Below are 23,068 nucleotides of genomic sequence, written 5' to 3'. Positions count from 1 at the left end.
GGCTGGCCCCGGGGGATGGGGTCCCCGGGGCCATAAGTGGCCTGAGGAGGGGGGCAACACAGCCCCCCTCCTAAAGAATTTTTTTAAAAAAAGGCCATGCCCGAGGGGTTGGGGTCCCTGGGGCCGATTAAGGCTTTGGGAGGGGGGCCACGTGGCCCCCTTCCAAATTTAGTTTAAAAAAAAATTAGGGGGCAGGCCCTGGGGGATGGGGTCCCCAGGACCAATAAATTAGAAAAAGAAGGGGGGGCGACACAGCACCCCTTCTTAAAAAAATAGAATAAATAAAAGACCGGCATCGTGCCGGAGGCCACGCCCCCTCCTTGCAGCACTCTGCAAAAGCGCCCCCTGGCCAATTGAAAGTTGGGAAATGAATTCCCCTTCAATACAGAGGGTCCCTGAGGGCCAACTAGCCCAACAGGTATCTCCAGTATGTGCCAGGGATCTGCGTTGCAGGCAGGTGTTCTGAGGCCACGCCACTTTTTACACCTCTCTGCAACGCAGCTCTGTGGTGCTTACTGGAGTGACCTAGTGGGCTAGTTTGACCCTACGGACCCTTAGGATTCAAGGGGACTTAATCTCCCAACTTAAAACGGCCACAGGGCATGTTTACACAGTGGGGAAGGGAGGGGACGGGGCCTGAGGTGATGAGTGCAAACACGCCCTATGGCGTGTTTTAAGTTGGGGAAATAATTCCACTTCAATCCTGAGAGCCCCTGGGGCTAACTAGCCCACCAAGTGCTTCCAGTAAGCGCCACTGCGCTGCGTTGCAGAGAGGTGGTCCAGGCTGTGCCACTTTTTACACCTCTCTGCAACGCTGCTCTGTGGCACTTACTGGAGGTACCTAGTGGGCTAGTTGGACCCTGGGGACCCTCAGGATTCAAATGAACTTAATCTCCCAACTAAAAATGACCACAGGCTGTGTTTACACAGTGGTGGAGGGAGGGGACGGGGCCTCAGTTAACGTGTGCAAACACACCATGTGGTGCGTTTTGAGCGTTTTAAGTTGGGGAAATAATTCACCTTCAATCCTGAGGGATCCTGGGGGCCAACTAGCCCACCAGGTGCTTCCAGTAAGCGCCACTGCGCTGCGTTGCAGAGATGTAGTCTTGGCCGTGCCCCTTTTTACATCTCTCTGCAACGCAGCTCTGTGGCGCTTACCGGAGGTACCTAGTGGTCTAGTTGGACCCTAGGGACCCTCGGGATTCAAGGGGACTTATCTCTCAACTTAAAATGGCCACAGGGCGTGTTTACACAGTGGGAAAGGGAGGGGAAGGGGCCTGAGGTGACGTGTGCAAACACACCCTGTTGCGCGTTTTAACAGGTAGTTTTAATCCCCCTGCCCTATTACATACTATGGGCTTACAGAGGAGGTCATGCTAATCACAGGGGGACCCCAACGCATAGTGTTCCCTAGTGTATGTAGGTGTTTTCACTGTATTCTGACTGTCTTTTAACATAGCACTGGCTCTAGGACTGGTTAGTCAGACTCAGTTACCACAAGTATCCATCTGAAAAAGTTGAGGGTACAGGATGATTTTGCAACAAGGCTTCTTTCTGCTCTTCTGTTTGTTCTTTATGCACATTATCCTTCTTCCTGCACTTTTCTTCGTCTTTGAGGACTTCTGTTGCTTCTTTCTGCATTTCTTTTTTTTCTTTCTGTGCGTTTTTTCTTCTTTTTTCACATGTCCTATCTCTGTAGGCATAGTTAGAAATTAGCATTTAAAAAACCTTTGAAATTCACTGAAAAAACCATAGGTTTCAGGCATGTTATAGTTAGGAATTAGCATTTAAAAAACCTTAGAAATTCACTGAAAAAACCATAGGTTTCAGGGGCGTTATAGTTAGCTGGACCTTTCACTCGTACAAAACCATTGAAATTCCCCGTTATAGATAGTTCAGCTAACTATAACTTGCGCGCACGCAATGCACTGCTGATGACGTCACATATTACATCACTCATGACATGGTCAGTGACATCACTCATGACATCACTGATGACATCTCAAATGACATCACTGATGTACGACAGGAATCTATTGAAAAAGTATGTAATTTTTTATGAGCCTATACTTAAAAAAGTGTAAAACAGAAGATTAAGCTGTTGCAAGGACTAGACCCTTGCAGAGTGAGAAAACATACTGGTTTGCAAGGTCATTCTCTGGCTTGTCTTTCTAGGAAAGTTTGTGAAAGTGTTTTTCACCATTTCAGAATGCTGGCAGTACATCATACTCAAATGCGGAAGTGAGTGAGAAGGTTGTATTATGCAAAAAGCCCAGCACTAAAGTTAAGTGAGTTGAACAGTGCTCTTTTACGTGGGTCAGTATCAGATGTGAAGCAGGTCTGTGAGGATATTGAGTTTTGTTACTTTGGGCCTCAGCAAGAGAGTGAAGAAACTGACACATTAGTAGAACAAAATGTTGAAGACAATGTAGAACCCGTAATTACAGAAACATTTGAGGATGAAATCACAAAGTTTAAGGTAATTTCAGGTGAAAGACCAAATGTTTCTTGTATTTGTTATTGGCGAAGTCACTTTAAAAATCAGACTAGGGTTGTCAATCTGTATTTAAAAAGTGAAATAGAAGATAATGATAAGTGGTTGGAATTTGCAACTTATTTGTTGGTAGAGGATTGTTTTGATTTGGGATGTGAGCAGCGTATTTGCAAATATTATTATAACAAATTAGATGAGAATAAAATGCCTGCTAGAGCTGTTCATAATAATCTAGAGTTGGTTGCTATTCCTCCAGAGCTGATAGATTTAAATACGTATGAGTCTATTCTCATACAATGTGTTCACCTGTTTCAGGCTATTGTTCGTATGGAGCCCAAAACAAGTAAATTACCTTCATCAGAGTTGCGAAGAGGATTGAAAGCAAGAGTTGTGTATTTACCATTAGATTTAAGGAAACATTTTGAAACTATTGGTGTAGATCATGCAGAAAATGAGCCACTAGTCATTCTAGTTAATGGTGTTCCTACTAAGAATAAGAAAATCTGGCAAGAGTTAGTGGATGTTAGAAAAGTGCAAAAGGCATCATTGTATCTGTTAAAAAATAATGAGTACTATAGAAATGTGTTTGTTGGAGAAGAAGAAATAGATTTAGCAGAAGATAGTGAAACATTAAGTGGACAAATTGAAAAAGTGGACATGTCCACATGTGAAGAGATCTATGAACATTACAGTGTACATCCACTTCATTCCAAAGAGGAGATGGGGAATGCGATTGAGTTGTTTCAAATGAAAAAAGCAACAGGAAGTCCCATGAGTGTATGGGAAGAGAGCTTGGAAGCTCGTTGTTTCCCGCAGTTGTTTCCAACAGGAAAAGGTAGACGATATGATGAACGTCCTGTGCAGATTCCTGCATCTGAATATCGGACAACAAGATTATATGCAGAAGATCCAAGATTTCGACAATGTATCCCTTATATGTTTCATCTTCTGTTTGAAAGTGACTTGTCTGGACTTTCATATGCAGTAAATCACATTTTAAAAGCTGGAATGCATCTTCAAAATGTAACTGCAAAGGATTTTATGGATAAAGTGCATCAGAGAGATGATCATTTAGAATCTCAGTTGATTAATCTGATGGCATGTCAGCGTGGGACTAATGAATATTGGTACCGTCGACATGGAGAACTGAAATGTATGCTACTGAACTTGGGAACTCCTACATGGTTCATTACACTAAGCTGTGCTGAGTATGCTTGGGATGATTTACTTGAATTTCTTCGAGAGGCAAATTCCAATATCAAAAATATTGAATACAAGACACCTGGAGAATTGTGCTCTTTGGATCCTGTCAATGTATGCAGATATTTCAATCATAGATTTGAAGCTATGATGTCTTTCATCTGCAATAAAAAGAATCCTCCTCTTGGAGAAGTTGTGGATTTCTTTTGGAGAAAGGAGTATCAAGCAAGAGGTGCTCCTCTCATACATATGTTGTTATGGGTCAAGGATGCCCCCAAATTTGGAACAGATTCAGATGAAACTGTTTTGTCTTTCATTGAAGATTATGCTACATGTGCTCTTCCAAATAGCAGAGAAGACAAAAACTTAAACAATAAGTCTTACGATTTCAAAGCCACAGGTGTGGAAAATACTGTCGACGAAAGTACAAGTCAAAGGATAAGTTCTATACCAAATGTCGTTTTGGATTTCCACGTCCTGTATTATCCAAAGGAAGAGTGAACCGTTTTATGTCAGCTGTACGACATACCATCACAAGAAAGTCTCCAAAAAACACCTACAACTTAAGAAGAAGCGAAGAGTCAAAATACAATAATGACTACAATCCAGTTATTTTATCCATGTGGAACGCTAACATGGATATTCAGTATGTTGCGGACAATTCCATTGCTGTTGCTCGATATGTAACGTCTTACATTACTAAATCAGAAAAGACTGAATTGAAAGAAAGGTGGGAAGAGATTTCTCACGAGAAGACTCTAAGTAAGAAATTAAACAGTTTCAGTTTGAAGATGTTATCGCATCGTGTAATTGGAGCATATGAATGTTCAGATCGGTTATCATCTGCAAGTCTATATTCCAAAAGTAGAAGAATCATTTGGGTGAGTCTAGGTCTTGCAGGAATGTGAAATCGGGTACTGAGATCTGTTCAAGAAATTGAATATTTAGCAGAAAATGACCCTGAAAGTACAGATATTTTGAAAAACAATATGTTGGACACATAGGTGCCGATTCCGATCCTGGATAAACCGGGTACGAACCGTCGGACGGAGCGTTTTCCGGTAGAAATACCTTACAAACATGCAAGTACGATTCGTAGGCAAACACCATTTGCGTACGAATCGGAAAAAACACCGACCGGACAAAAAATACCCACAATTCTGATCCGGGACACCACGAACGTGACGTCCGGACGGAGTCAGTCAGCGTTTCACGAACCAGCAAGTACGATTCGTACCGACGTCACTCCGCACGGACAATATTTTACGGGAGCCAAAAACTGCCGGGAAATCAGGATGACGCGCACAAGGAGCACCTGTACGCGACGGACAGCCATGGACCCCAACCTACGTGTCATCCCGGCCCTCATAGCAGTCCACCTGGTGTACAGGAACCGACGCAGACGCCGCAGAAGGTCAGAACAACACCCAGGGTCAAAGGGGGGGGCAGGGGCAGGAAACATAACCCCCACCCAAGTCCAAAATCAAACATGCCCCGTACATACCTGACCCCCAGGGCCTTGTCACTTCAGGGGTGGGGGCGTCTCCACCAAGGCCTGCCTCTGCCACAACGGAAGTCAACATGGACGCGAACCGGCAACACAACAATTGTGGTACGCACCGTACCCACGCCTTAAAAGCGTGGGTACGGGACGTACCACGCCCACGCCTACGTCACCCCAGCAATGGTGTTACGGCCCGAACCCATGCCCCCAGAGCGTGGGTACGGCCCGTACCACGCGTACCCCTACGTCACCGCCACAATGGAGGTATGGCCCGTACCCACGTCCCACAGGCATGGGTACGGGCCGTACCGCCATTGTTGGGGTGCCGTAGGGGTACGCTTGGTACGAGCCGTACCCACGTCCTAAAGGCATGGGTACGGTACGTACCCCTACGGCACCCCAACAATGGGGGTACGGCTCGTACCCATGTCCCACAGGCATGGGTACGGGCCATACCGCCATTGTTGGGGTGACATAGGGGTACGCTTGGTTCGAGCCGTACCCACTCTCTGGGGGCATGGGTACGGGCCGTACCACCATTGTGGCGGTGACGTAGGGGTACGCATGGTACGGCCCGTACCCATGCTCTGGCGGCGTGGGTTCGGGCCGTACCGCCATTGTTGGGGTGCCGTAGGGGTACGCTTGGTACGAGCCGTACCCACGTCCTAAAGGCATGGGTACGGTACGTACCCCTACGGCACCCCAACAATGGGGGTACGGCCCGTACCCACGCCGCCAGAGCGTGGGTACGGGCCATACCACACGTACCCCTACGTCACCGCCACAATGGTGGTACGGCCCGTACCCATGCCCCCAGAGCATGGGTACGGCTCGTACCAAGCGTACCCCTACGTCACCCCAACAATGGCGGTACGGCCCGTACCCACGCTCTGGGGGCATGGGTACGGTACATACCCCTACGGCACCCCAACAATGGGGGTATGACCCGTACCCATGCCTGTGGGACGTGGGTATGGCTCGTACCAAGCATACCCCTACATCACCACTGCAATGGTGGTACGGGCCGTACCCAGGCCGTAGGATGTGGGTACGGGTCGTACCACGCCAGTGGACAGACAGAGAGGGGTGTGTGGCCATCAGCCCCAGCAGTGCCCAGACATAAGAGGGGTGGGTGCAGAGTCCTCCCAGCAGTGCCCAGACATAGGAGGGGTGGGTGCAGAGTCCTCCCAGCAGTGCCCAGACATAGGAGGGGTGGGTGCCTATCACTCCCAGCAGTGCCCAGACATAGGAGGGGTGGGTGCCTAACACTCCCAGCAGTGCCCAGACATAGGAGGGGTGCGTGCCTAACACTCCCAGCAGTGCCCAGACATAGGAGGGGTGGGTGCAGAGTCCTCCCAGCAGTGCCCAGACATAGGAGGGGTGGGTGCAGAGTCCTCCCAGCAGTGCCCAGACATAGGACAATATACTACATACACAAGTACAGTGACCACCAAGTATGCCACAAATGATGCAGGTGGTGACATTGCTGAGCCTGCATGGCCAAAGTTGAAGGGATCCGTCACACACCCAGGAAATGTAGACACAGCTCAGCACAACAATTGTTAAACACCCTGCAGTGAAGATGCCAGGGTCCACAGAGGAAGGAACACACCTTGGGACAATGTCACCATACAGTAAGAGCGTACATGACCAAAGATTCTTTGCTGAGACCTTGTGATGGCACGCAGATACCAGGGTCCACCCCATGACCAGCACACTACAACATTTCCCAGACACCTAACACATTATCACCACCCCAACTCAGGGAGCAGCAGCACCAACAGCAATACCAGAAAAGCATTTGTGTGCAAATGAAAATCAAAATGCTTTATTCAGCATTAAAACAAAATATAGTTTTTGAAATGTACACTATGTACAAGGCACATAGGCCAGTCCATATTTGAATTAGGGGGGGTACACACTGGGTCGCGTCTCCCCTAGCTTGCCTGCACAGTTCAGTCTTCCATTCCATCCCCAGAAGGGGGGGCATCATGTGGGGGGGAAGGACCAGGCACCGCAGGGACAGGAGGGGCAAGGGTAGGTGTTGTGGGTGCAGGGACGGACGACTCCACCACAGGGGGTGGGGCAGCGCCAAAGGTAGCTTCCAGAACGGTGCTACACACTACTGTCAGGTCGCCCAGCATCTCCCCTGCACCCAAATGAACCACAGGCCCCAAGGAGGGGGGTGGGGTCGGAGGGATGGGTTGCAGCGCTCCAGGGGGAGGGTGTGGATGGGGGGGGACTCAACTACCCTGGCCGGGTCCTGCCTCCACCGCTTGCGAGGCGGTGTCATCCTGGGACTGGGGGACACACTTGCAGTGAATGCTGCCTTCTCCGACTGGTGGCCAGGAGAGCTAAGGGGAGTGGATTTGGAGGGAGTGGGTTGTGAGGACTGCGGACTCCCACTGTGGCTGCGTGTCTCCCGTTTGCCCCCTGACCCAGTGGGTGTGCCTGCTTCCCCCTGTGTGTGCGTGACAGGAGGAGTGCGCTTTCCCTTCCCTGGTGGTATGCTGCATGTGGGTGGTGGGGTGCGTGCATGGGGACGTCTGGGTGTGCTTGGGACAGGCATGGGAGTGGGAAGTGTGGATGGTTCAGGGGTAGGGGGGCAGAGCGCTGCAGGAGACCCACTGCTGCAGTCAGTGTCGAGTCTATGGACCTCAGCAACCTCCGTTGGTCAGACATCGCTGCTGACATGCCCTCCATGAACAACACCATCTGTGTCAGCTGTTTTGTGTGGCCATGGAGGACATTCAGCTGCGATCTCTGACCAACCTGCAACTGCCGCAGAACGTCCACAGACTCGGCATTGATGGCAGCAGGGGAGACAGGGGCAGGGGGTGCGGTGCCTGGCACGAAGGAGACACGTGGGCGCCTAGCACGAACGGAAGGGACCTGAGCAAGTGGGAGGCCGGTGATATGAATGGAGGGGGCGGCGAGAGATGGAGTGCTGCTTTCAGCACTGGGCGCAGCCTCCGCCCCCTCTGGGAGCTCAGCCTCGGACCCGACTGCATCATAGTCGATGGTGTGACTGGACAGGTCCTCTGCATCACTCCCCTCGGCCTCCCTGCCACTCGCTGCGCCAGACTCGGCAGCACTGGTGGCACCGCTGCTGGATCCCTTCTCATGGTCCGTGCCAGTGTCTCCCTCGGTTTCCCCCGACAATGCTGTGGGCAAGGTGAAGAGACAGGAAAAATTAGACACCTGTACACATATGACACATGATTCAAAACTACATAGGTCACAGTGCATAGCATGAAAAACTAAATGAGTAACATCTACAATACTACGCACATATGGAGGTCCTGCACCACACAGTTGGATGACCCACCATGCCACTGGGAAACGATGGAGAGCATGTCACAACAGCAAATAACTTGATATCAAATTAGACAGAGGAGCCAGTCCCTGGGGACAGTCGAGCACAGCATCTGGACAGCACACCGTTGCAAAAAAAGGGATGCGCAGGAACCATGTCTCCTAACTTTTGGCACATGCTGCTTAGCAAATACATTAAACCATGCCCAACCTGACTGGGTCACTGCATGTTGAGTGTATGTTCAGACAATCATCACACACAGGCAAGACCTGGCAAGGAGACATAAGGTTTGGACATGTAGGCCTTTCCCGCACAAACCCCCCCTACGAGAGAAAATGCGATAGAGACAGAGGAAGTACTTACAACTCCTACTCGGGGTTTACAAACATGCCCTTCAATGAATCCTGAGTGTACACAAAGTACCCCTCGTGCGCCTGTCCACACATATATTTGACAAACAACCATCAGCAGATAGTTGTACCAAGACACACAGGCACTGGCCACTGTGAGTATGCACGAGCAAAATTGAGTCACCCTGTACAGTGGAAACATGTAGCACACTTTAGGAAATACAAATTAGGCCAGGGTACGATGCCGCAGAGCCCAACCTATGCTGAAGACACAGAGAATGTCCACATTGTTGGATGACACACATGATACCTAGGAAAAGGTGCACCAGGGGACTGTAGTGGCCACACTCCTCCATGGTCCTGTATGGATATGACAGCAACAGAAGCAACCCTCCCTGCACTATGCATATCTCCCACTCCTGCGCATCATGTCTGAGGCCACAACATTGTTCATGCATGCTGTAAGGCAGCACACTTGTGAGACACACTCCTATGTCGGGACTCAGCATCAGTGGCAACTAACATGGACCCCTCAATGACTGAACTGGCCACGGCACAGGCAAGGACCCAACACATGTCACACACCACCCCCACACATGATGCTGCAAGCATTGGGCACTTGGATTAACTGGCAGCCTAGATGACCTTGTGCAAGAGTGACTACACACAGACGAGGGAACACGTGTCAAGGAGGGGAAGGCAGGAAGAACAGCACCGCTTTACTTTGGGGAACAGGATATGTACTGCACATATGAACCCTGGCAGTGTATCCATGCAACTGCGCACTTCCAAAAGCTGGTGACACACAACAAACACACATGTACCTACCCACTTCCTGCTGCTGCTTCTCCGCTAGGTGCCTATCCGAGTCAGGGAAGACCACCGGCAGCACACGCTTCATCAGGTGGGTCAGGCGCAGGCGCCCACGGTTCTTGTGGCTCTCAGGTGAGTCCCCCAGCAGGACCCGGGCGATCCTCCTGGTCCAGCACCGGATATCCTGCCAGCGTTTCCTCACCTGGTGCAGGCGCCGCCTCCGACCCTCCACCGACCTCACGGCACAGACGGCTTCCCTCCAGATCTCCCCCTTGGCATCGACGCCTACCTGTGAGGATGACAAAGTGAGACAACATCAATACACCTGCTACATGTCACAGAGACACACATTTCAACAATTTGGCTGGTTTGAACAGGGCAAAGTATGCAGCAAACTCATTGCACCTTCATCATAGGGACATTATCCTCTGGGGAAGGCCAAATGCACGATGTGGCATTGCAAGTACACAGGTGGAATGAGGGGTGCAACACAATCACTGATCCCGGCTCACACTGTGCATCACAAGCTACACCACGATTATGTACAGCACCTCAAAGCAGTCACATGCCCCAGGCCACTGGCACAACCTCAGCAGGGTACACAGACACACACAGGCACAGGACATTCACCTGCCATTGGCAACTGCGGGTACAAACATCACTCTGCACATGTGGAACTAGACTGGGAGGTGTCACAGGTGTGGGGCAGGCTCAGCACGGCAGACACACAGCACTGCTCCCTGCTCACATCAGATGAGTAGGGTATATGCATCCCTCATGCAGCTGGGGTGCAACACTCCACATAGACACCCACCCACATGACAGGGGACTGACACACACACCAATGTCCAGGGGACGAACACATCATTTGGACACTCTCACCACAGGTACACTCAACACACACACATCTGTGGGTACAGTCACCTGTCACACTGGGGGGACCACGGAATCACATCAGGACTGTAGAAACAACATTCCCAGGAGGATTAGCCAGGCTGAATGTGGCATGCACCATGCAGTGATTGTCACAGTAAGCACTATGCAAGTGAGGAGTGCAGACATGCACTACAGCATGCTCTGCCCCCCCTCCTGGGACCCACTCTAAAGAATATTGCATGTCTCTCACACCTGGAGACAATGCCAGAAGTGACAGTCACAAAAAAGGGGCACAGTCTAAGCTAATGGAGTCAGCACTCACCTGCTCCCCTGGTCTCCCATACAGGCAAGGGTACTGTGGGAGGATCACATCCAGCAGGGCCTGGTTCTCCTCCAGGGTGAATGGTTGGGCCCTCTCCACAGACCTAGACATGGCGCCAGAGGAATCACAAGCAGCAGCAGTGGTGTGGAATGAAAGGTTGTGCAGGCAAGTGCTCTCTCATGGGGCCTGGCTGCCTTATATTTGCCTTGCTGGACTGTTTCATTTACAGGAGTACAGAGTGATTGGTCAATCTCATTTGGATCCTACGTTTCCTCCAATCCCTTTAAACCTACCCCAGTGGGTGCCTTTGCATGTTATAAAAAATGAGCATGATGTCAAGTCAACAACCACTTTGCAACTTTGTATATTTTCTCCAACCGACTTCTGCTGGCCACCTGATGGATAAATTTGAACTGGAAACTGGGTCTCCATGACAACCAGCATGCATTTAGGCCCTTAGACTTGTCCCTCATGTGTCCCCTATGTAATTTCACTATACACACACAGGTACGGTGCGTTCCACGCCCCTAGGGCACCACTTCTCCAGTGATATGGTCCGTACACGCGTGTGTAGGGTCCGTATCACTATGGGAGTGTAGCCGTACGTGTACGCCACCGTAGGGTCCGTACACGGTGGTGTACACGTACGTCTACATTCCCATAGTGATACGGACCCTACACACGCGTGCACGGTCCGTACACGGTGGCGTACACGTACGGCTACACTCCCATAGTGATACGGACCCTACACACGCCCTCAGAGTGTGAAAACGGTGCGTTTCACGGCTTACACAGGTGACAGGCGGCACACAGAAAGGAATTGAGCTGTCATACTTGGCCAAGGCTGGACATCAAGTCATTGTCAGTGCAGTCCCACATGTCTGAGGACTAGGTGTGTCAGGCTGTGATGTGCCACACATCCCCTTCCCACCTTTGACATGTGTGCATGAAGTACAGACTTGTTGCGCAATGCATCACTGGCATGGCACAGTCAACAACACCCGCAAGTGTCCCCTGATGCCATGTACACAGTATATTACTCCTGACATGTAACTACCGGCGTGGCACGATGTAACTATGTCATGTGTGTATGATATAAACAATTGGTTCTGTCGGGTATAGATTATCTCTTTAAACCATTACACCAGTCATTGGTTTACTGAAATGAAAAATAAATTGTCAAAAACAACAAAAACAACACAGATAAAGAGTCCATCGAGGGTATTCAAAGAGTTTTATAAATTACTTCATTTATAAATACCCACATTGATTTGTATGGCTGTCAATACGTAATATAAAATTCATTGCAATTTTGTGAAAAGGTGAATAAAGTGCTCAGTGCAATAGTGAGGGTGCATAATATATACAAAGTGAATCTCGCAGAGTTGTCGTTTTTTAAGAGGCCAGGAAAAAACAGTGATGTTTGAATAGCTCTGTAAATTGAATGAATAAATCTTGACACAGAGTCTTTCAACTGGTCCAGGGAATATGTTGACGTTTCAACCCAGGGAGCATTACTGAATTAGTCAATGCGGGTCTTCATCAGGACAAGGACAGTAGGGACAGCCTATGGAATAATAAGGGTATTGGTCAGGTGTGTTGTGATGATGGATGCTAGGACTAATCATTGCAGGTAAGGCAGATAACTCACCTAAAAGGCCCAATGAAACTCAAGGGGCGCTTGTTTCTTCAAGGATTCAAACAGTTACAATAATGTACTGTACAGCAAGAATTAATCCAATAGGGGACCCTAGTAACGAAACGAAGCATATTAGGGGACCTAGGAACTATAACTGTGGTGTAAGCAAGCACAATATAATCAGCTACTGAGGACTTACCCCACGAAGGGAATCAATCGTCCACGGTTGCTAAGGGTAATGAAAACCCTGGCGGGAGGAGCAGAAGGACCTCACGTCTCCTCTGTAGTCGTGCAGAATAAATGCGTGTGTCATGTGTTCCCATAAGCTTGCTGTTGGTGTACCGTCAAATGCAGCTGCAGTTGCTGCATCCAAGATGTGTCTGTGTGTAGATGGGCATGGCACACCATTATGCACACCAGGACACATGTGGCATCAGACGTAACATGTGTATGTATGCATCCCACATGGACTTGCGAGACAAGGACGTATCAGCGTAGTCTCAATGTATGTGTGATCTGTCTTGACATGTACCCCGTCATGGCAAGGTGTGTGTTCTGTCCTTTTTTCACGGACATATGACCTTTGCCTGTAGTGTTCCACAACCTGTCTGTATGATTAACATACTTATTCTGCACATATGCGGATGTCTGGCACTCCTGTGATGCATCTGCCTGTTCACTCACACTGGCCCACAGCTAGTTACATGCCATGTCATGCTGATCTTCAGAATCCACGTTTGTAGCTGGCTCTTGGTAGGAGTGTCACCTGCCTGGCATACGTGTCCAGGATATGTTGCACAGACCTGACTCTGTATGTAGCATATGTGTATTGGCTGTTTAACATGTGCTCAGTACATTGACATTGTTGTTGTACTGTACTCACTCTTCGTTGTCCCTTCCAAATTACTTCAGGGCTCCGCCTCTCCCCCGACCAATGCCAGACTAGGCTGCCCTGAGGGAACGTGACTGTATACGCCGCTACCGCTTCAGCCAACCATTAATTGAGGACTTGACCGCCCGGCTGGAAGCACACCTCCAACCGCGACACAGGTATCCTAGTGCACTGACACCCAGGATGAAGGTGATGGCAGCCCTACATTTCTTTGCCACGGGTACGTTTCAACATACCATAGCTGATGTTGGTGGCATGTCCCAGACCATGTTCAGACGTGTCCTGCATGATTTTTTAGAGGCCATGTTGGTTCACCCGGATGAGTTTATTCATTTCCCAACTCCTGAGCAGTTGACACGTGTCAAGGGTGACTTCTATGCCCTGGGAGGGATGCCCCATGTCATTGGGTCTATTGATGGGACACATGTGGCTTCGGTACCACCACAGGCACAGGAGGTAGCCTTTCGCAACAGAAAACATTACCACTCCATTAATGCCCTTGTGCTGTGTTTTGCTAACATGGAGATTTCCCATGTCTGTGCCCGTTTTCCAGGATCAGCACACGATGCCTACATCATGAGGCGTAGCAGGGTGCCTGAAATGATGCTGCAGCTGTGCAACGAACGAGCATGTCTTGTTGGTGGGTATTTAGCGTCATCTTTCTGTCTTACTGCTTCTCCTGACCCACTTCTGTCCATGATGTTTCCATGTAGGGGACTCTGGCTATCCCAACATGCCATGGCTGATCACGCCGCTCCGCAACCCCAGAATGGCTGCCGATCACCGGTACAACAACGCCCATGGGCGGGCCAGGCGAGTGATAGAGAGGACCTTTGGCCTCCTGAAAAGCCGATTCCGGTGCCTCCACAAGACCGGCGGCGCACTCCCATATGCCCCGGTGAAGGTCTGCAAAATCTTCCTCGTGTGCTGCATGCTGCACAACATTGCAGTGGAGAAAGCTGTGCCACTCATCCTGGATCCGGATGAGCAGGAAGATCCACCCGTGGAGGATGAGGGGCTTGGTGACGAGGCAAGTGATGTTGAGGAGGAGGAGGAAGAGGACATCCGGAGTCGGCTCATACGCAACTTCTTTGCTTAGTGGTGAGTTGCAGTGTCTGAGTGTGCACGCATTGAGCCTTGTGTGGCATGTGTTGCAATGTGTGTGTCCATCTGCATGTATGGCAAGTGAGTCAGAGGTGTGTTTGGAAGTGTCACTCCAGTGATGGTGTAATGTACGAATGTCTTTCCAGAGACACTATTTTCACCTAGCATGTTGACAACCTTATACGTGTCGAGTACATGCCCATGCATGCGGATGTTCTTCTTTCGGCTCACTTCTTGTGTGTCTCTCATCCACAGGTCTTTGCGCATGCTGTCTGCTGGTGGCATTGTTGTGCTCCTGCTATTCCTCATGAATACAGCAACGTGTGCTAAATCAGCGTAACATGCACGGACATGTTGAAAATTCTCCTTAGGGTAAGGGATGCAGCAAGGCTTTTTGGGTGTGCTATATGTTTGGAATGTGTATTCACTGCTCCTGTTCATGTTTGGTTACTTTGCATACATGTCGAATCTACATGGGGCACATGACATGGAGCCAGATTCACCTGAAGTGATAGTCACACTTGGCTTGGTGACAGTCATCTGTCATGTGATTGGGGATTGTGATGAAGGCATCAATGTGTGTAACACTGCCCTCGGAAACATACGGGATGCACCGGGTTGACATAGTGTGGTACATTCCCAGTAGAGGCTCAATGGTGAATAGCAGCCTCTCCGTGAGCAGCACAGGGTGTTTGCCTCACACCCGTCACTTGTGTGCCAGTGCAATGGATCTCCTGCATCTGTGGTGCAAAGGGGGGTGCCAGTGTAAATCCCACATGTTCATCCACATGACCTGTGCATCTGTCAATATGGATGCATTTGCCTTCCGGCACACATGTCCAATAAAGGTGTCCCTTAGCCTCCAATGTGCCTCATCTCTGTCAATACAGGTCTCTTGCCACTGTGCATGCGGCATGTCTGGCATAGTTATCACAGATTGTGCATATGAGTCTATGTGTAGAGTAGCAAGATGCAAACTGTGTGTCAGGGATTATGATATGTATTATGCATGATGTACATGTCTGTGTGGGTATTTTGGCATGTCAGTCCCCACAACGGCCACTTTGCTGCATGTGCATCCATTGTCTGTGTGTGTGCCATGTAGAACCAGACACTCATTCCTTTTCATACACCTTTTGCAGTGGTCCTTACTGACATGCTTGTGTTTGTGTGCAACTTGTGGCATGGTATTCAGGACATGGCGCATGCTGCTGCAGGCCCTGCAGCAAGGGCACACAGAGTTTCTATATTTGCACTCACGCACACGCCTCTAGGACGCCCCCCCTTCCTCCCTCCACCCATTCAGTTTGTTGTAATCTGCTTGTGTGTGACACTGTTGCGGTGGCAAAGGCTGGAACGTCTGCACATGCAACGTGCACATTGCACGACCCTCATGTCCTTGCATAACCCACATCACACTACAGTCTGATGTAGCAGACGCACTCCTAGCAATGTCCATCCGAAAATCTACCCCCTGCTGTCAGACACACCCTAAGCACACACAGGACACGTGTGCATGCTGAGTGTGCAACTCCAACTGCCTACACAGCGCAGGCACGCCTTCCAGGCCCTGTCACTCCAACCAAGTCATGTCCCTCCTACTCCCCACCGGCTCTGTGCCCCAACAAGGCCATGGGAGTGGTACTCCAGGCCTCTGCATGTAGTATGGTGTCGTTGTGGGACACATGGCACAGGTATCATGTCTCAGCGTGTCAGTCTGCAATGTGTCCAGGATCCCCCTCTACACCATGGCATGCACACTGCATCTCAACATCATCTGGTGTCCCATTGCCAGCCAGGTGCTTCTCACCCTCCCCAAAGACGCAGTCCTTGCCAGTTCTCATGTTGAATAATGCATGGTGTCCATTGGCAGATGGCTGGACATCGGCCACCTGATGCTGGACTTGTACACGACTGAGGTGTTCATCTGCGGATTGTCCCCTTACAGCTGGGTCAACTGCTTGTGTCCCACCCGCAAGGGCCCTGCACAGGCAGGCAGTGTCCACACACACGAGCTGGTGTGCATCATGGTTTGCTTGTTCACATGTGCTATGCTGATCACCAGCATATGTACCTGAGGCTTCAGCACACTCTGCATTATGCACAAGATCCACAGTTCGACCCACCTCAAGGCAAGACAGACCATCCCCCAGGTCAACTACAACATCCGTGTCTAATCCTACCCTGCACTCTACGGAGAAGTACGTTACTACTCCCATGATACTTGTCCACATCCAGGGTGCATCTGCACATCTCTGCTTCAACATCTGGCGACCCAGCCACATCACCGTCCAACAGAGATAGCTGCAATGGATCACTGTCAGCTGCAGGATGACCTTCACAATCCACGCCCACACTCAGGATGCAGCCCACCACCACGACCCCATCACAACCTTGTGGCACTGTCATCCAAAACCCCATTGTGCCATCTCCATGCATCCAACCTTGACCTGGCCACCATTCTCCACATCCACCTCACTCCAGCATGCAGGACATAGTTCTCCCACCTGGCTACACATACCTGGGACTCCCACCCCAGGACACTTCACATGATCCCTGACCTCTGCGCATGACTGTTGCTCTTCGAAATAGGTCTGTCCGCACAGTTGTGCAGGAACCCCCTCAACTGGTTGGGGCCATCATGGGTGAGTATGGTGCGCCATGTCTGTATTGTTGAATGATGCAAATTGACAGCAACGTCCTATGACCAAAAAAGATATATTTTTTTGCGGTGGGGTACGTGTCTTGGTAGGTGACATCAGGTGCTCTACCGGGGGGATAGAATCCAAAGTTCACAAGGGGAGATGGGATCCTTGCCATTGGAAGTCATCAGAGTCCATGCCACAGTCTTTGTCAACATTGGTCAGACTGTGACCAGCAAGTCCATGTGGCAGAGAATGTCATTGTATGAGGTGCTGCTGTTGCGCCAGAGGGCCAGGTGCCAGGCCAAGTGACCTGGGAGATGGTGATGGTCCGCTGACTCTCACGGTCTTTTGCGTGGACGACCCACCTTCCTCCGGGGACCCTCAGATGCAGGCCTTGACGATGCTGGGGACGCTCCGTCAGATGTATCCTCCTCCTCCTCCCTCCCTGTGTCTGGTGCTGGTCTACGCCTGGTGGCACAGGGAGGGTTTGCCAGGCTTTGGGCGATCTGACGGAGTGATTGGCTCACGTCCCTCTGCACCGCCAGGAGCTCAGCCAGTCTTGCCTCCATCCGTCCTTGGTGTTGTTGATGACTGGCATGATGCTCGACCTGCAGGTTCTTGATCTCATCGAGGGTCCCCTGTATCCTGGAAAGTCTGGGCACTACCTGGTCCATGCCTCTGGTGTCACGCCGGTATGTGTCCAGGATGTTGCGGACCTGTGTCAAGACCGGTTCCTCAGCTGTCTGGTCAGGTTCACGCCTCCGCCGTCCTCCACTCCCGCCACCCCTGCCCACATGTGCCTGGCCTGCTGTTGTGGGCACATCGGCTCTCCGGGACCCCTGAGGGATGGCATTTGCGAGGTCGCCTGCCTCCTCCTGGGTGTCCGGAGTACCTTGTCCCTCCTGGGCAGACTGGCTGCGTCGTTGTGTGTGAGCAGGGCTCCGGTGTGTATCCTGGGATGTGGCAGGAGTGGGGGTGGTGGTTGGCACTGTTGTACCTGACGCAGGTGCTGGAGGTTCTGGGACACCAGAGGGGCCAGGTTGGTCAGGGTCGTCCACGGGGTGGTGAGAGTCATCGCTGCCGGTGGGGTCCTCATCACGCCGAGCCTGGTCCTGTGACTCTTCCCCCCCATTGTTGGGGGGAGATCGCCGACGTTGCCCTGTGTGTGAGGGAGAGAGAATGTTAATGGTGTTTCATGCAACATCCATGTTTCATGCATATTCAAGTTGGCACAGCTCCTCTGGGTAGTTGGATATGTCTAGCATACCTCTCACAGTGCACTTGTGGATGGGTATGTTGCGGGGGACAGATTGATATGTACTCCTGGTTATTTGGCCTGTCTAATGGGTGTTGGGATGCTTATTTGACTATGGATTGGTCTTGTTGTGTCACATATCCATTGTGGGAGAGCCTATTTGCGTTGGCTGCCCCGGGGGTGTGTGCTTGTGTAAGGGGGGGGTGTGACCGGGCATGCTATTGGGTGTGGTGTGATTTGTCATTGGGTCTACCAGGTGATGTGTCTATCCCCTCATGGTGCATGCTGGCATGACAGTGACTGTGAGTACCTGTGGTAGGTAGGTGGCATGTGGAGTTTGTGTTTGAGTGTACAGTGGTCGCAGGATTGGCTTGTGCTGTCTACAGCAGGGCCGAGTGTCATGTACCGTGTATGTACTTGGAGTGTCCCTGTGCATTGTGCATGGTGCATGGGTGTGTCCCGTGGCCACAGCTTTCATCACTTTTCCTATGTGTGACACACTCTTTGTTGTTGCCTCATTTGTGTACTCAGTGAGCAGTGTAGCGAGCGTGCGTAGCGAGCGATGCAGAACCGGCTTCCGTGTTGCACTGTGAGTGGCCAAATGGTGCTTTTTCATATCTATTGGAGAATGCAGGTAGGTAACTTATGCATTTGTGACTGGGTTCTTACAAACACAGTGAGTGGGTATACTGGGTGTAGGGTTAGGTTTGTGCCTGCAGCAAGGATCTACTCGTGCACAGTTTGACACATGGCCCAGTGATTTCCAAATGTAACAGGGGTGTTTCACGCACTGCCAGACCTTGTCAACATGCACACAGTCCACCTGCTGACGAGCCAACATGGCCACACCACCCAAGGGTGTTTTGTCTCCCTCTGTCACCCTCCTCCCTCTGTCTGTCTCCCTCTGTCGCCCTCCTCCCTCTGTCTGTCTCCCTCTTTCTCCCTCTCTCCCTCTGTCTGTCTCCCTCTGTCACCCTCTCTCCCTCCCTCTGTCACCCTCCTCCCTCTGTCTGTCTCCCTCTGTCGTCCTCTCTCCCTCACTCTGTCACCCTCCTCCCTCTGTCTGTCTCCCTCTGTCGCCCTCTCTCCCTCCCTCTGTCAACCTCCTCCCTCTGTCTGTCTCCCCTCTGTCGCCCTCCCTCTCTCTCCCTCTCCCTGTGTCTGTCTGTCACCCTCTGTCACCTCAGCCCAGCTTCCTGGGCACACACACTTTGCAGGTCTTTCAAAGGCCATTTGCTTGTTCATGTGGCTTTGTTTAGTATCTCCCGGCACCCATTGGGCAGTGTGTCTCTGCGTCTGGCGCTGCTGCGGCGGTTTGTGCTGACATTCTCACAGTGATGCCTCTTCATTAGCTGCTGTTATATGCAAATTGGGCCTTCATTCCCATGTTATCCTGCGACACAGCCACCATGTGCAGGCGACAATGTACAGTGTCGGGACACACTGTTTGTATGGCTCTGCCCTAGGCCATATGGGCTGAGGGCATTGGTGTCTGCTTCTGAGTTGCACAATGTATTTTTGGTGGCCCACCCTCCCGGCATCACGGACATCCTGCCTTGTGTTGGTGTTTTGTGTGGCCTGTGACTTGGCATGGCCTTGCTTGGTGCATGGGGCATGGAGCCACTGGTGGCATGTGCATGTTTTTGGTGTGTGGTTGTGACCGGTGATGGCTTTGGGGTAGTTGCGTGCATTATTGGGAGTTGGGTTGTTGATGAGGTTCCCCCATGTGAGGTGAGTTGTTTGTGTACTCACCAGGCTCGTTGACTCCTTCTAGTCCGTGGACTCCCAACGGCTGCAGCGTGCGCATCACTTTCTCCTCCCAGGGATGGTAGTGTACGGGTCTGCGGGGCAGGCCACCTCCAGTGATGTTGCTCTGGGCGTGTTCTTCAGTCATTTTTCTCTTCACCGTCCTCCGCAGATCGTACCACCTGGCTTGGCATTTATGCCTGGTCCTTCTGATGGGCGCAACAGCATTCACCCTGTCAACGATCCTCTGCCACATGGCAGATTTTGCTGCTATGCTGGTCTGTCTGACCGATGTTCCAAAGAGCTGTGGCTCGACGCTGCTGACTTCATCGACTAGGATCTCCAGCTCCGCTGTTGTGAACTTTGGATTCTTGTCTGTGGGCATGGTGTGGGGTGTGGGTGTGGATGGTTGTGGGTGTGGGTGTGTGGTTGTGAAGGTGTGTGTGTGTGAATGTGATGAGGGGGTGCTTGTGAAGGTGGTTGTGTGAAGGTGTGCAAGTGTAAGGTGTAGTCAGGGTCAAGTATGGTGCTGTGGGTTGTCTGTGGGGTCTGGCAGCAGTGGGTCTGTTGCAAAGGCTGATGGTTTGTGTGTGTGGGCCCTTTTTATTGGTCCATTTGTGGGTGTGGCTGTGTTTGAACTTTGGGTGGGTGTGTTATACGGAGTGGTTGTGTTTTGGGCCTCTGTTTCCCTGTTTGGCTGTTGCAGGTCAGTGTGTTGGATGTATTTTGGCTTGCTGGACATGTTTTGTGGTGTTGTTTTATTCGAATGGACTCTCCTTGTGGTGTTTAGCAGTGTCCTGGTTCAGTACGTGTGTTTTTCGCGTCTGTAAGGTGCGTACATCGGCCATGTTGTTGTACAGTGCTCACATTTGCTGTGGCTTGGTACGACTCGTACATGCGCAATGTTGGGTGAGGGTGCTGGTGTAGGGGCCTGGGGTAGGGTGCGTACGGGGCAGGGTGTAGGGGCCTGGGGGTACATGCCATACATACGGGAAACGATGGTACGGCGCCTACATACGGGGTGCTGGGGGTACGGTGCGTACCCCCACCCCATAGGTACGGTGCGAACCCCCACCCCACCCCGTATGTACGGAGCGAACCCCCACCCCGTGTAGGTACGGTGCGGACCCCCACCCGTGTAGGTATGGAGCGAACCCCCACCCCGTGTAGGTATGGAGCGTACCCACACCCCACCCCGTATGTACGGAGCATACCCCCACCCCATGTAGGTACGGTGCGGACCCCCACCTCGTGTAGGTACGGTGCGAACCCCCACCCCACCCCGTATGTACGGAGCGAACCCCCACCCTGTGTAGGTACGGAGCGTACCCACACCCCACCCCGTAGGTACGGTGCGGACCCACACCCCATAGGTACGGTGCAGACCCCCACCCCACCCCGTATGTACGGGGCAAACCCCCACCCCGTGTAGGTACGGAATGTACCCCCACCCCGTAGGTACGGAGCGGACCCACACCCCGTAGGTACGGTGCGGACCCCCACCCCGTGTAGGTACGGTACGGACCCCCACCCCATGTAGGTACGGTGCGAACCCCCACCCCACCCCGTGTAGGTACGGAGCGAACCCCCACCCAGTGTAGGTACGGAGCAAACCCACACCCTACCCCTACGGGGTATGGGTCCGCACCGTACCTATGGGGTGGGGGTACGTTCCGTACCTACACGGGGTGAGGGTTCGCTCCGTACCTACACGGGGTGTGGGTACGTTCCATACCTACATGGGGTGGGGGTTCGCTCCGTACCTACACAGGGTGTGGGTACGTTCCGTACCTACACGGGGTGGGGGTTCGATCCGTACCTACGGGGTGGGGTGTGGGTACGCTCCGTACCTACGGGTGGGGTGGGGGTCAGGTGCGGACATAGGGGGCATGGGGGTACGGTGCAGACATGGGGGAGTTAGGCTGGGGGGGTGTTCGGCGCGTATGCGGGCACATGTTTGGATGTCTCCATGGTTGGTATGGGAGTTCGGTCCGTATGGTGTTTTTTCCATACGGTTGTGCATTCGGACGGACGGGACGGATCGTACTTGCTCGCTCGGACTTCAGTTTCCCGATTCGTACGTGAAACTGTCCGGGGACGTGTCAGACACTTTTTCCGACCCGAGGGATTGTCAGGGAATTTTCCCAATGCGATTCGTACTTGCCAGTTTGCACGGGACTTGTACGATTTGTACGGAAAAAAATCCGGATTCGATACTATCCAAATAGAAGTCATCATCTTGAGAACATGTGTCTCTATGAAGTGCTGCAAAACTACACTTTTAAACGGAATACTACAGAGAACATCAACGATGTAAAATATGGAGTGATTGGTTCCGAAGGATGTCTGGTGAAACAAAGGAAAGGAAATTTAATTAATCATAGAAAACTGAGTTGCGACACTGCTGACAAAAGGGAATTTTACTATTTAGCCCTTTTTCAAATGTTCAAACCATGGCGTTCAGAACTGGAATTACTTGCAGATTTTCCCAGCTATGAAGATTCATTTAATGCTTGTAAAGATAGCATACAATGCAGTGCTTTCGCAAATTATGTCGAAATGTTGAATGATGAAATTGAGTCAAGATCCACTAGGTCAGCCAATTGTTGAAAATGAAGCAGCGATTGCAATGAATGAGGTGGAAACAGCAATATATCAACCACAAGAAGATGCAATACAGTTAGGAAACTTGGAAGAGCAACTAAATTTTGAACAGAAACAAATATATCAGCAAGTGAAAGAGCAGATTGACCATGGATTACTTCATGAAAAGAGAGGGTGCTCATGTACATCATTTCAACCTATCCGAATGTGTTTGAGTGGTCAAGCGGGAACAGGAAAAAGTTTCTTAATTAAAGTAATTACAAGATATCTGCAAAAAACAACTGAGTCGCATTTGTCTTGTGTTGTCA

This window comes from Triturus cristatus, chromosome 4_1, assembly GCF_964204655.1.
Source record: "Triturus cristatus chromosome 4_1, aTriCri1.1, whole genome shotgun sequence".
In the NCBI taxonomy this organism is placed as follows: Eukaryota; Metazoa; Chordata; class Amphibia; order Caudata; family Salamandridae; genus Triturus; species Triturus cristatus.
Note: the sequence above shows the minus strand (reverse complement) of the source record.